This window comes from Helianthus annuus, chromosome 1 (assembly GCF_002127325.2).
Source record: "Helianthus annuus cultivar XRQ/B chromosome 1, HanXRQr2.0-SUNRISE, whole genome shotgun sequence".
In the NCBI taxonomy this organism is placed as follows: Eukaryota; Viridiplantae; Streptophyta; class Magnoliopsida; order Asterales; family Asteraceae; genus Helianthus; species Helianthus annuus.
Genome location: NC_035433.2, coordinates 58892293 through 58907960, shown reverse-complemented (window position 1 = coordinate 58907960; position 15668 = coordinate 58892293). Strand labels below are relative to the sequence as shown.

At 40.2% G+C, this 15668-nt stretch overlaps 1 non-coding gene across 1 annotated transcript; it reads left to right on the top strand.

The window, feature by feature from the left end:
- Positions 1 to 11257: 11257 nt before the first annotated feature.
- Positions 11258 to 11364, top strand: LOC118482926. The gene has a single exon (XR_004869248.1). It is a non-coding gene; the product is annotated as a small nucleolar RNA R71 (small nucleolar RNA).
- The last annotated feature ends 4304 nt before the right edge of the window (positions 11365 to 15668 follow it).

The following is a 15668-nucleotide window of genomic DNA, read 5'->3' as shown; positions in this document are numbered from 1 at the left end:
GACGATTGTCTGCTTAGCTCTTCTGACGATCTCGAGCCGTTTTCAGTCTTTCCTTGATCTGAGTTATCTTGTCCGTGGTTTCTTGTAAGATTTCTGGACCTGATAATTGATTTTCTCCTATCTCTGCCCAACAAACTGGGGTTCTGCACTTGCGTCCATACAGTGCTTCGAATGGAGCAGTTTCAATGCTTGAATGATAACTATTATTATAGGAGAATTCAATTAAAGGTAGGTGGCTATCCCAGTTTCCACCAAAACCTATTACACATGCTCGGAGCATGTCTTCCAAAGTTTGTATCGTCCTTTCACTTTGTCCGTCTGTTTGTGGATGATATGCAGTACTCAGATTTAGTCGGGTTCCCATTGCTTTCTGGAAACTAGTCCAGAAATGGGAAGTGAAACGACTATCCCTATCTGATACAATGGAGAGAGGAACTCCATGTAAGGATACCACTTCATCTACGTACAACTTGGCCAATCTTTCCATGCTAAAGGTTTCTTTCATGGGTAAGAAATGAGCTGATTTGGTTAATCGGTCCACAATTACCCAAATCGCATCATTACCTTTTCTGGTTTTGGGTAACTTAGTAACAAAATCCATTGTTATGAGTTCCCATTTCCATACAGGCATTTCCAATTGCTGTAGTAGTCCGGAAGGTTTCTGATGTTCGGCCTTAACTTGTGAACAGGTTAAACACTTAGATACGTATTCGGCTATATCCTTTTTCATTCCTATCCACCAGAAATTATTTCTTAAATCTTGGTACATCTTATTGTTTCCTGGGTGCATAGTATACCTAGATTTATGAGATTCTTCTAAAATCTTATTTCTTAATTCTCCTTGCTTAGGTACCCAAATTCGTTTCTTGTGGAATCTCCAAATTCCATCATTTCCTTGTTCTAGTTCATTTATGTAACCTTTCATTCCTTCAGCATCGTCCTTGAGTGCTGTTTCCTGTATTTTCTTCAATTGCTCCATTAAATCTACTTGTAGATTTAATCTAAGAGCACGGACTCGCTTTTGCTTCTCATGATATTTACGACTTAAGGCGTCTGCAACTACATTTGCCTTTCCTTCGTGATATTGGATATCACAGTCGTAATCACTTAGGATTTCCATCCACCTTCTTTGCCTCATATTTAACTCTTTTTGCCCAAATATGTACCTTAAACTTTTATGATCTGTATAAACAGTAAACTTACTTCCATACAGATAATGTCTCCAGATCTTAAGGGCAAAAATTATGGCTCCTAATTCTAAGTCGTGAGTCGTATAATTTTCTTCGTGCTTTTTCAATTGCCTAGAGGCATACGCAATTACCTTCTTGCGTTGCATTAACACACATCCGAATCCTAACTTTGAGGCATCACAATATACTTCGAAATCTTCTGTTCCCTCGGGTAAAGCTAAAACTGGAGCATTCGTCAATCGGTGTTTTAAAATCTTAAAAGCTTCTTCTTGTCTAGATCCTCATTCAAATTTAACCGTTTTACAGGTCAACTTAGTCAAGGGTACAGCTATCCTAGAGAAATCTTTAATAAATCTTCTGTAGTATCCAGCTAAGCCTAGAAAACTTCTAATTTCCATTGCGGTTTGTGGGACCTTCCATTTGGTGATTGCTTCTATTTTAGCAGGATCTACATGAATTCCTTCGTGATTTACTACATGACCTAAGAATTGCACTTCTTGCAGCCAAAATTCACACTTTGAGAATTTAGCATAAAGTTTTTCTTTTCTTAACAAAGTTAAGAGTACATGTAGGTGCTCACAATGTTCCTTTTGACTTTTGGAGTAAATAAGTATATCGTCGATGAAAACGATCACAAATTTATCCAAGTATGGTTTACAGATTCGATTCATCATGTCCATAAATGCTGCTGGGGCATGCGTAAGTCCAAAGGGCATGACTGTAAACTCATAATGACCATACCTAGTTCTGAAAGCAGTTTTAGGTATGTCCTCTTCTTGTACTTTCAGCTGGTGATATCCGGATCTTAGATCTATCTTAGAAAAATACCTACCTCCTTGAAGCTGATCAAAAAGATCGTCAATCCTAGGTAATGGGTATCGATTCTTAATTGTAACTTTATTCAGCTCTCTATAATCAATACACATCCGCATCGATCCATCTTTCTTTTTCACAAACAACACTGGTGCTCCCCAAGGGGATGAACCAGGTTGTATAAATCCTTTGCTTAGTAATTCATCTAATTGCTTTTTCAATTCTAGCATTTCGGTGGGTGCTAATCGATAAGGTGCTTTAGCTATTGGTGTAGTACCCGGAATTAAATGAATTCTAAACTCTACCTCTCTATCGGGTGGTAACCCAGGTAATTCTTCTGGAAAAACATCTGGGTATTCTGTAACTACAGGAATGTCATGAAGTTCCTTACTTTTGGCATTAATGATTACGGAAATCATATACACCATTTCTTGCTTTCTCGAATAACTAGCCAATTTCATTATTGAAATGAATTTCAGTGGCTTTCGAGGTCTATCTCCTGTAATTAAAATTACCTCTCCTGTGGGGGTACGGATTTCTACGGAATTCTTATCACATAGGATTCGAGCATGGTTGGCTACTAACCAATCCATTCCTAATACCACATCGAATCCGACTAATTTCATAGGTAACAGATTTGCAGAAAACTTATGACCTAATAGTTCTATCTTTCCTTTTTGCAAAACTTTATCTATGTTAACAGAATTTCCTTCTGCGGTTTCGACCGTAAAAATTTGCCTAAGGGTGGTTAAGGGTAAATTAAGAGCTTGGCAGAATGAAGTATTAATAAAACTTTGGTTTGCACCAGAGTCAAATAATACTTTTGCAAACACGTCGTGAACTAAGAACGTACCAGCTATCACATCTGGGATGAGTTCGGCTTCTTGAGTGGTCAGCTGGAATGCTCGTGCATTCTTCTTAGTAGCTCCGTCGGTTTGTTTGGCTTTGTTGTCTGTTGGTTTAACTAACTTGGGACATTCTGGTCTAAAATGCCCGGTTTCTCCGCAGTTGAAACAGACTGTTGTCTTCTTTCTACAGTTTTCTTCACTATGTCCTACAGCTTTGCAAAAATTACAAGTTACATTGCATCTTCCAAAATGTTTCCTTTTGCAATTCCTGCAGAACGGCGAGGTTGAAGATTGCCCTGCTCCTCTTCTTTTAAAGCTGGTATTATTACCCGTACGAACTCCTTGGGTAATTTTCTGAACCAAGTCCTTCTTCCTATTTTCATCTCTAGTGCGAATTAGTTCATCAGTTAGGGTATTAGCTAATTCCACAGCATCGTCAATAGTACGAGGTCTCGCAGCTTTAACGATGTTACGGATTTCACTAATTAATCCCCAAATGTAACGGGAAATGAGTACCGGTTCTGGCGAGGCCAGTATTGGTACCACTCTAGCGTATTCAAAGAATGTCGAAGTATAACCGCGACAATCTATACCCGTCATACGATGATTTAGGAATTTATTCGCTATTTGATCTTTTTCATATTCGGGACAGAATTTTCTTTCTACAAGACTCTTAAATTCTTCCCAGCTCATAGCATAAGCTATTCTTCTTCCTTTCGCTTGTAATACTGTGTTCCACCATTCTAGTGCCCCTTCTTTGAATAAATTGGAAGCATACATGACCTGATCTTCCTCGGCACATTTGCTTATTGCAATTACTGCTTCGGTTTTCTCTAACCAACGCAGTGTAGCGGTTGCCCCTTCATTACCTGCAAATTCAGTGGGTTTGCAAGCAAGAAATTCTTTGTAAGTGCAACCAGGCGTTGCAGCTTTCATTTTCTTAGGAAGTGGGGCTTGTCGTGGATCATTATCATGATTGTCACCTCCGTTTACACTATGGCTAAAATTGTCTTCCTGAGTACGTTTACTAGGAATGATTTGTTGCAATTCAACAGGTTTTCGAGCAGCAGCCATGATTGCTGGAATAGCATTGGCTATCCCTTGAGTAATGATATTTTCAATATCTTTTCTAGTCATATACTGGTTTTCCTGGTTTTGCTCAGATTGATTCTCTTCATTAACCGGCTCATTATTAGCGTTTTCCATCTGACGATTTTTATAGATATAACTTATTAGTGTCAAGTTAATTTATAATGTAACAAAACAATTGCACGTAATCACAGAATATTATCATGACATATCTATAGCCAAAATTGTCGATTTCTCGACTTCTATTTTGTTTTATAGACTATATATGCATCCATACACACTGTTTATCTTACAAGGTTTTATTTCCCATTTTACAGAGTTCTATTTTACTGCTAATGCTATTATACAAACACACTTCCCTGACTCCACTATTCTGTTTGTTAACTGCCAGTTCTAGTAGCGATGCTCCCTTTCATCGTACTTCCAGGATAATTGTTCCCCCATTTCCCGAATCCTATTCCCCGTACCTATTAGTTCTTCACCGAACTGTCGAAGTTCGGCTAGGTTTTCGTTGCTCATTGGAGGATTGGGGATAGGTTCTGGATCAAATTGAGGAAGGAAGGTGTAAGGATTATTGATCATGGTTTGAAATTGCCAGTCATTTGTCCACCATTCTTCCATTTCACCTAAAGGTCGAGTGTGGATCAGAGGGTCTGGAATAACTGGTTCCAGATTCACTGGAAGTTGGATTGTAGCCGGATAAGGGTACAGATTATTGTGGATAGGGCTCATGACTTCACAGTTTGCCAGTAGACGGTCTATTTCGTCTTGAAATGTGATTTCTTTGGGTTGTCTAGAGCTCTCTCCGATCTCTATTCCTTTTTGTTTAGAATTTTCTCTAGTTTCTATCTCTGTTGGTTTAGAACTCTCCCCAATCTCGATTCCCTTTCCTTTGTCTATAGGGTTTTCTATTTTGGGAAGTCTCCTAGTGGCTGGCTTCCTCCGGCGCACTTTTCTCCATCCTACATATCTTCTTCTCTTTTTAGGTTTTGCTTTTTCCAGCGGTGGAGCTTGGAATTCCAGGGGTTCTTCTATGTCAGCAATGTAACCAGTAAAGTCGTGGGAGACTTCAATTGGTACTGGGTAGAGGTTGAGATTCTGGAATGCTTTCGATATCTCATTCATGCTGCATAACATATATGCAAAATGCACAAAAATGCTAAGTTAAAACTTTGGAACAAAGTTTTATAAATAAATACTGAAGTTTTATTGCATACTAGTTTATACAAAGGACAACAGGAAAGAGACACACTAGGATTTATTTATTTATTGGGTAGTAATTTTCCACTAAACTATGCTTATTAGTGGTTTAAAGGGTTGCATTTTCTGCTACGGTAGCTAGCATATAAAGATCTGCCCATTTTTCCTCTAATTTATCTTCCCAAGGTGGACTACTGCCTAATTCCTGAATTTCTGGATTGAACCTCACTTTCTTGGATTGTGTTTTCTTTCCTTTTTCCTGATTCTTTCTAAGTATCGAGTTTCTTTTATTGGGAGAAAGTGGCTTTTCAAATTGGGCTTTTCGGACAAATATTCCCTCGTCCATATTTACGGGATATTTTGAGGAAGTTCCCTTTTCCTTGGGTGCAGTATCTAAGAAATAACCAGTTAATAAAACACATAATCACAGAATAACAATTAGTAGAATCAAGTATTTTGTTAAATACTTCATTTATTTAAATCAGTAATAGGCTTAAATCAGTGGCTCGATCAGTGGCTCTGATACCACCTTTTCCTGTCACGGCCCTCAGCCCCGGTTTGACCCGGTTCAAGAGCTGCGAGGCAGGAATCCCGTGGTATCTAATTTAGGCGACAGCGGAAGTCTTTTAATACAGGATCTTTTAATACTAAAAATGCCCGTTTAATATATTACATAAAGTTAGGGATAAACTCCCATAATTTACAATAAGATGATTTCGCAAGGAAATCTTTATTTCTCAAAACATGTTTCTTTATTTATTCATATTGAGCCACTTCTCTGAGCTTGGAGTGCTTCACGGCACTTTTCTTGGATCACAACAGATCACCTGAAACATGTTTGAAAAAGGTTTTGTCAGCGGGGAAATACTGAGTGAATCATTCATTTTACAGAAAACAATACGGTTGTTATAATTTACAGTATTAAGAGCGATTACAATGTTTCTGATATCAACCAACTACCCACAGTATTTGTTGATGTGTGTCGGTGTATATATGTTTTAGATATATATTTAAGCCCCTTTTTACACTTTTAGCCAAGTTTTAAATTTATAAAACACGATATTTACTAACACTAAACACACATATGGGCAAGTGCACCCATCGTGGACGTAGTATAGTGTTGGTAAGATACCGAGGTTGTCCAAGGACACAAGAGCTTTTAATACCGGTTTATCCTCAACGTCTAACCAAATCAAAAAGTGAGAAAAATGTTTTAAACTAAGAAAAATAAAAACTAACTAAATGCTGAAAAATAAAATAAAATAAAAAACAGATAGACAAGATGAATCACTTGGATCCGACACGTGTATTAGTATAACCTTTGATTATTTTCGCACTTTTGCACTTGTTTAAGAGATTATCTTAGTTATTGTAGTAGGCCCCTCTTTTGAAGGCGACGTTACCCTCAACCCAGTAGTTTGAGTCAGCAAGGATACAATCCTAAAGGGTCGGATTATTGAAAGATAATGAATTAAGTTATTAATGCAAATTGTGGTAGGCCCCGCTTTTGGCGGTGACGTTACCCTCGGCTAAGTAGTCTGAGTCAGCAGGGATACAGTCCTAAATAGCCGGGTTATAGTATTAATAGTAGTTAACTTATGAGGGGGTCAAAGAGTTTGGATCCCCGCCATCCAATACCTATGGGCATTGAAGGAGATCCTACTAAATTTGACCCAGGTCCCAAGCAGGACCTCTAAACGCTGAACAAGGGCAAGACCCTTACCAAACCGTTCCCTTAACCCTCGACCAGGTAGCCAACATACCTCCATATAGACCGTGGAGATATGAATGGTGAAAATCTTTTATTTTATATAGACAGTAAAATAATGCCAAGACACCACGGACAAACGATAAGGAAAGATTACCTTCAACATAAGTAACTAGTTATTAAAGTCATTAATACAAAACCAAATAAAAAGTGCAAAAGATTAAAAATAAAAAGTATTATACTAAACACTTGTCTTCACCAAGTGATGTAAGAGACTTAGGCAAACATGGCCTTGATTGTCAAGAACTCTTACGATCAATCTTGGATCCCGAGACGACTCACACACTCTACGATGGACAATGGATGATGGTGGTGGATGATGGTGTTATGGTGGTGGTGGGTGGTGGATGAAGTGTGAGAGAGGTGGGGTGCCAAGGGATGAGAGAGAATGAAGCCAAGCTCCTCTATTTATAGGCTGAACAGAAGGCTGGACACGGCCCCGTGTCCGCTGGACACGGCCCCGTGCCCGTCTGACATTCTCTCTCTTCATTAATTGTAATTGCGAATTACAATTAATGCTCCTGCTGTACTTTCACCACGCCCCCGTGCCCGCTGGACACGGCCCCGTGGTGGGCAATGGAAGCTTCTACTGGTTTGTCTTTTCTGCTGCTTCCTGGGCACGCCCCCGTGTTCGCTGGACACGGGGCGTGTTCAGACTCTGTTTCTTCTCCTTTGCCTTGGGAGGTGCCGTTGAGGGTCCGGGCAGTCTACTTTTGTTCCTTTTCTTGTATTTATGCTAGAATTAGTTGTCTTTTTGCTTCTTTTGTGATTTTGAGCTCATTTAATCCTGAAAATGCAAAAGGAAGACAAAAACACTATTTTTCCAACATTAGTACTCAAAAAGGGTTAGTTTTATGCCTTAATTGATGTGATTTATATGTTGCATTTTACACACATCAAATACCCCCACACTTGAACTTTTGCTTGTCCTCAAGCAAAACTCTTTAAATGTGGCTTACACTCCCAAATGGAATAGGTAGAAGAGAAGTTTTTAGCTTGTCCTAGAGTGTCGGGAATCCAAGGTCTTTATAAGTTTTATTTTTATTTATTTACAATCCTATTCGTTATGATTTATTTTGAACGTTTCATAAGATAAATTACTTATTTGGGCATAGCATGCCTTATTAAAATTCCATTTATATACAAGTTCACATACCTCACGGGAGATCACTAAACACTCGGCCGAAGGTGTATATTTTTAGTGAATCACTCGAGAGCGGCATGGAACTTACGCCTTCCATAGGCTTGCCAAGCAATCAATCCTCCTCCTTGTTAACTTTCTACCTTTGTAAATATCAAGAGGACTTTTGGGGTGAAGGGTTAGGCTTGGGTTAAAGGTGGGTGGTTGGGTTAGTGGTTAGTAAAAAGGGCGAAAATCGTAACAAGCGTCGGTTTTCGTAAAATTCCTTGTCTTTAGCGACTTTTTATTTTGAAGTATTTCTCCAAACAAGCTTTTATATAGCTTTTGTTTGTTTTTGACTTCATCATATATATATATATATATATATATATATATATATATATTTTTCACTCGTCACATAAAAATGTGAGTTTACGAAAAAGCGAGCTTGTTACTAAAATAAAGGGTGAAAAATAAAAAGATTTTTGGTGGGTAAAAAGGGTTTTGGGGTAATGAAATGAAAGGTTTAGGCTCAAAGGGGCTATCTAGGGGGATTTTGGGTAGGTGAAAAAAAAAATGAAAAATAATGGTTTTAAAAAAAAATGGTTAGTCCTAATGCCTCCATCATTTACTTACTTGGGTTTAAGTTGGTAAGGACCGGGAATGTATCGTCGTGGCAAGTTCTAGATTTGTAAGAACCAAGCGGCTATTCACACAAGAAACGAAAAATGAGCATTTAATCTAAATATGTATATTTTTATGCTCAATAAAGGCTCAAAACTCACTTTTGTGGGAATGGGTTTTTTAATGTGATCAAGTATATATAATCGAATTTTTAACTAGACTTGTTATGCCTTTTCATAATTTTCTTATGTTGGTTTTTTTTACCACGACGCTATCGGTTGTAAACTTGTAAAAATATAACCTTTTTAGAACTTGTTATTCCCAACTTAAACTAAGACAAGTAATTAAATAAAAAAAATGAAAAAGTTTTTGAAAAAAATTTGGGGTGTTTAGCGGTTCCAATAGAGTTTTGTGTAAGGCTTGTGTTTAGGATTTGCAAAATTTCAAGGTTTTAGCATCCCCCCCCACACTTAAATTACACATTGTCCTCAATGTGTCCAAAAATAATGTTTTTGGTTGATTAGAATGTGTAAAAGTGGGTTAAAAAGCAAAGATTTATGTTACTGGCATCCTGGACACGGCCCCGTGTTGACCGGGCACGGCCCCGTGGTCAAGTGCCAGTAACAAAATTAGAGAATTGAAACAGAAGCCTGGACACGGGGGCGTGTCCGCCGAACACGGCCCGTGTCCAGTTACCTGAACTGGGTGATTTTCTGCAGGGGGCTCAGCACGGGGCCGTGTTGGTTGGGCACGGCCCGTGTTGAGCCTTCTGTGATGGAGATTTTTGTCGGGTTGCTCTGTTCTTCGTGCATGGTTCCATTTTTCTCGTTCCCTTTTTCATCCATTACCACCATGAGTGTGTTTTATTCTGCAAAATAAGACTAAAAGATTAAACTAAACTAAGGATAGTTCCGCGGAATGCCTCCGTGGTGCGCCAGTTTATAAGGGTCCTTGGCTAGACCCAATGCGAGGTTATATGTTTTCTGAGTGGGATGCTTGGCGTCCCATGTTACACCGTCGGAGAGTAGCATCCAAGCTCGAATCAATAACCTTCATGTAATTGACCGGGTCGTCATCTTCTATTCTCTTCCCAACTCCGAATTTCACTTCATCATCCCCATACTTCAAGGTGAGTGTCCCGTCATTCATGTCTACCACCGCTTGTGCTGTGGCAAGGAAGGGTATCCCTAGTATAAGGGGGACCTCGGTGTCTTCCTCCATATCGAGTATGACAAAGTCAACTGGATAAACGAATCTGCTTACCCTTACCAAGACATTCTCGATGACATCTTGTGGGAATTTTACGGATCGATCAGCGAGTTGTATGCTCATTTTTGTAGGACTCGTGGTTCCCAAGCCAAGCCTCTTGAACATTGATGAGGGCATAAGGTTAATGCTAGCCCCTAGGTCGGCCAAGGCATTGCGAACGGGCGATTCCCCTATTGAGCACGGAATCGTGAAACTTCTGGGATCGATTTTCTTTTGGGGAAGTTTATTGAGTACGAGGGCAGAGCATTCTTCGCCTAAATTAACTAATTGCAAATTTTCAATTTTCTTTTTATGCGTAAGGAAGTCCCTCATGAATTTAGAGTATTTGGGCATTTGGGTTAGGACTTCGATAAAAGGAATATTGACATGCAATTGTTTTAACAGACTTTCGAATTTTGCGAATTGCTCATTTGTCTTTTGACGAATTAACCTACCGGGGTACGGAACTCGAGGAGCCTTGGTAGGCTCTGGTGATGGAGGAGAGTTCTTCTCCTGCAGAGGTGTTGGCACTGTTTCTTCCGTAGGTGGTGGTACTTCTGCAGGCCCTACGGTGCGGTTTCGTAGTGTGATGAGGTGAACTTGCGCTTTTGGGTTTGTTTCGGTATTGCTAGGTAATGCGCCTTGCGGTCTCTCGGAAAAGTTTTGAGCTATTTGATTTATTTGTTTTTCTATGTTTTGAATGCTAGCTTGTTGATTCCTAAAATTAGATTCTAATTGTAGAAATCTTTCCGAGTTTTTCTTATCAGTGTCAGTGACGAGGCGAGATATAGTATCTTCGAGCCTTTCTCGTCCACCTTGTTGTTGAGTGAAATTTTGTGACTCATTTCTTGATTGCTGAAAGTTTGTTCGTTGGGTTTGTTGGTTACTACTATTGCCGGGTTCCCTCCAACCAAGGTTTGGGTGGTTTCGCCATCCTTGGTTGTAAGTTCCCGTTGGGGGACCCGACGGCCTAGGTCTATTATCAATGTAGTTTACCATTTCTTGTTGATCGTCCGTTTCTTTCATGCAACTCCAATTTTCATGTGACCCACCACACCCTTCACAAGCCATAACCGAGACTGTTTTTGTCATTTCTAATTTTTTTATTTTTGAAGAAAGGGCCTCGATTTGGGCTTGTAAAGAAGTGCTTTCATCGACCTTATGGGTGCCCGGGGCGATGGACTTATTTCCCCGGGGGGTGTGCTATTGAAAATTGGTTTGAGCAATTTCCTCAATTTGATTATATATTTCGTGTGGGCGTCGATTACCTAAAAGTCCCCCGGAGCTAGAATCAAGTGTCTGCCTAGTGTGTGGCAACAATCCATTGTAGAAAGTGGATACTTGCTGCCATATTGCGAGGCCATGATGGGGACACTTGCGTAATAGCTCCTTGAACCTTTCCCAAGTTTCATATAAGGATTCCCCGTCCTCTTGTGAGTATGTATTAATTTCAGCCATTAATTTAGCAGTTTTAGCAGGAGGGAAATACTTATATAGAAATTTTTGGGCTAGTTCATCCCAGGTGTTTACCGATCCAGCTGGGAGGGCGTTGAGCCAAGCTTTCGCTCGGTCTTTTAGTGAGAACGGAAACATACGGAGGCGGATGGCGTCGTTTGATGCTCCATTGATCCGAAAGGTATCACATATTTCTAAGAAATTAGTTATATGTAGATGGGGATCCTCGTCCGCAAGCCCGTGGAAGGTTGCGGAGTTTTGGAGCAGTTGTATCAGATGCGGTCGAAGTTCGAAGTTATTGGCTTCGACATTCGGAGCATTGATAGCGGCGCCTAGATTACCTACGGTGGGTCGTAGATAATCCATAAGGGTACGTTGGTCCGCCATTGGAGGTGGATCACCCGAAACCTTCTCTTGGTTTTTGGCTTTTAACCTTTTTCTGAGAAAGCGTTCGGGTTCTTCTAGCGATTCTTTTATGTCTTTATTGGAACTGGAGCTCATACACTACGTGAGGTTGGCGTCGGGTTCCAAGTCCTGCAATAAAAACAGAAAAGAATGTTGGTCAGAAGCTTCACCACGGCCCCGTGTTGAGCGAACACGGCCCCGTGGTCGGAATTACAGTGATTGTTTTCCAGATCCCAGTTACTGGAAGTTGGACACGGCCCCGTGTTGCACCAGCACGGCCCCGTGGTCAGCCTTCTGTAACTTGAAAAACAAAAACTGCTAGTAACGATGCTGAGCACGGCCCGTGTCCGACCAGGCACGGCCCCGTGCTGAGCTCTGCAGAAGCTGAAAAACTAAGAAAAAATCCTAAAAAATTAAAATAAAAATATGATTAGGCCGTTGATTCCTAACTTTCTTAAAATCCTTGTGTCCCCGGCAACGGTGCCAAAAAACTTGATGTGTGTCGGTGTATATATGTTTTAGATATATATTTAAGCCCCTTTTTACACTTTTAGCCAAGTTTTAAATTTATAAAACACGATATTTACTAACACTAAACACACATATGGGCAAGTGCACCCATCGTGGACGTAGTATAGTGTTGGTAAGATACCGAGGTCGTCCAAGGACACAAGAGCTTTTAATACCGGTTTATCCTCAACGTCTAACCAAATCAAAAAGTGAGAAAAATGTTTTAAACTAAGAAAAATAAAAACTAACTAAATGCTGAAAAATAAAATAAAATAAAAAACAGATAGACAAGATGAATCACTTGGATCCGACACGTGTATTAGTATAACCTTTGATTATTTTCGCACTTTTGCACTTGTTTAAGAGATTATCTTAGTTATTGTAGTAGGCCCCTCTTTTGAAGGAGACGTTACCCTCAACCCAATAGTTTGAGTCAGCAAGAATACAATCCTAAAGGGTTGGATTACTGAAAGATAATGAATTAAGTTATTAATGCAAATTGTGGTAGGCCCCGCTTTTGGCGGTGACGTTACCCTCGGCTAAGTAGTCTGAGTCAGCAGGGATACAGTCCTAAATAGCCGGGTTATAGTATTAATAGTAGTTAACTTATGAGGGGGTCAAAGAGTTTGGATCCCCGCCATCCAATACCTATGGGCATTGAAGGAGATCCTACTAAATTTGACCCAGGTCCCAAGCAGGACCTCTAAACGCTGAACAAGGGCAAGACCCTTACCAAACCGTTCCCTTAACCCCCGACCAGGTAGCCAACATACCTCCATATAGACCGTGGAGATATGAATGGTGAAAATCTTTTATTTTATATAGACAGTAAAATAATGCCAAGACACCACGGACAAACGATAAGGAAAGATCACCTTCAACATAAGTAACTAGTTATTAAAGTCATTAATACAAAACCAAATAAAAAGTGCAAAAGATTAAAAATAAAAAGTATTATACTAAACACTTGTCTTCACCAAGTGATGTAAGAGACTTAGGCAAACATGGCCTTGATTGTCAAGAACTCTTACGATCAATCTTGGATTCCGAGACGACTCACACACTCTACGATGGACAATGGATGATGGTGGTGGATGATGGTGTTATGGTGGTGGTGGGTGGTGGATGAAGTGTGAGAGAGGTGGTGTGCCAAGGGATGAGAGAGAATGAAGCCAAGCTCCTCTATTTATAGGCTGAATAGAAGGCTGGACACGGCCCCGTGTCCGCTGGACACGGCCCCGTGCCCGTCTGACATTCTCTCTCTTCATTAATTGTAATTGCGAATTACAATTAATGCGCCTGCTGTACTTTCACCACGCCCCCGTGCCCGCTGGACACGGCCCCGTGGTGGGCAATGGAAGCTTCTACTGGTTTGTCTTTTCTGCTGCTTCCTGGGCACGCCCCCGTGTTCGCTGGACACGGGGCGTGTTCAGACTCTGTTTCTTCTCCTTTGCCTTGGGAGGTGCCGTTGAGGGTCCGGGCAGTCTACTTTTGTTCCTTTTCTTGTATTTATGCTAGAATTAGTTGTCTTTTTGCTTCTTTTGTGATTTTGAGCTCATTTAATCCTGAAAATGCAAAAGGAAGACAAAAACACTATTTTCCAACATTAGTACTCAAAAAGGGTTAGTTTTATGCCTTAATTGATGTGATTTATATGTTGCATTTTACACACATCATTTGTCACTCGACCCATTGGCCCTCCTGTTGTCCAATGGTGTCTGTGACTATGGTCATATCACCCATTGGCTAACTCGTTGTCCAATGGTGAAGATTATCAAGTAATGTATACAAAACCCCACATACCGGCTGTAATTTGGTGATTACAAAGACTTAATCCCTGTAATTATAACTTTGAAAATAATTTGGAGTTTTGTAAAACAATTGATAAAAAGAGAATGACTCACATTGCAGATTTAACGAGCAGAATATAAGCCTAATGATTAGCCTTGCTTAACCTAATTTAACAACAATGCACACCCACAAACGGGTTAGTAACTAATACAGCAGTTACGACAATTCACGAGATTAAACCCTCACAATGATAACAAGTGCAATACTTTAGTAATTCAACGGATTCACAACGAATAACAGAGCATAGTCCGAATTCGAACAACACTCAAATATTCAAGTTGAAATCACGACGAATAACAAAGTATCAGCTCAATTTGAGCAGCACTCAAACAATCGTTGGATAGTTATAATCGATCGGATGTTGAATCGTAATAGCGATCGAGTTATTACCCTGATTGCGGCAGCGATTCGTGACCCGTGTGTGTTAATTGTACTGCTATTGCTCTAATTCGACGTACACAGTGAGTTTGGACGTCGTTCTAAAGACAGAATGCAAGTGCCAATGTCTGCTATTTATACTGATTTTTGGATATGCTTACGGACCGTAAGACATATCCCTTACGATCCGTAAGGGATGCAGTCTATTTATAGGGTAGCCAGGTTCGGGACTAGCTTTGCTGAGTTGATAGATTTATAATTTAAAATTTAAAATTTTGACAACGAATAATTTGGATAACCGTCAACTAGGGTTTACCCCCCTTGAGTTTTAGGGGCCTTGATCCTGATTCCAATTGTTCTGGAAATTTCAGGGTTTATGCAGAATTACTTGGGTGTCTCAATTAGGGTTTCCTTAAATTACCATCCTAATTACTGATTTTAGTGAGAGTTGTTACATCGGCCGGCTTAACCAATCGGTTAGGTACTTCAGTGAACAAGTTCTTAGCAGGGTGTCACCTGATCAGACGGCATGTTCGATCGGGTGGCACTCCAAATGCATCGAACAAGTTGAAAATCGATTAAGTGTTAAAGCATAGTATCTCATGATCCGAAGAGTAATTCAATCAGACAGTAGTCCGATCGAACGGCATTTCGTTCAATACTAGACTTCATGAAATTGCTAAAGTGTGGGGCCATGTGCTAGCCGATCGGCTGGCTTGTCCGATCGGCTGGGCTGTCCGTTCGGACAGTCAGTCCGATCGGTCAGCTTCCTGACCTGGTCATCCTGTTCGTCTAACACTTGGCTGTTTTGAATTGTTTGTCGTTATATCGAGGTATTTTAACAACGAGTTGAACCATAGAACCCTCATTCTTACTTGTTTCTCCTGCTCGGACAGGAATCACCCAAATCCGGCTGGTGAACGGTTCGGAACGGAGTTTAACGCGTAACCCGAAATCGGTGAACCTCGTGGATAGAACCTGAATCTTGAACCGCACAACTACTAGATTGATTAGTAAGTTGGCACAAGCTTCATTTCTATCGGTTTGAAGGCATTGAGTGTAAAGGAGTTGAAAGAAAGTTGGAAAATCCATCTTTGAATCCTTTACACCGTGATTATGTTTAGATCGATAACATATCTTTATTTGTTTATGTGGAAATCGGTTAGATC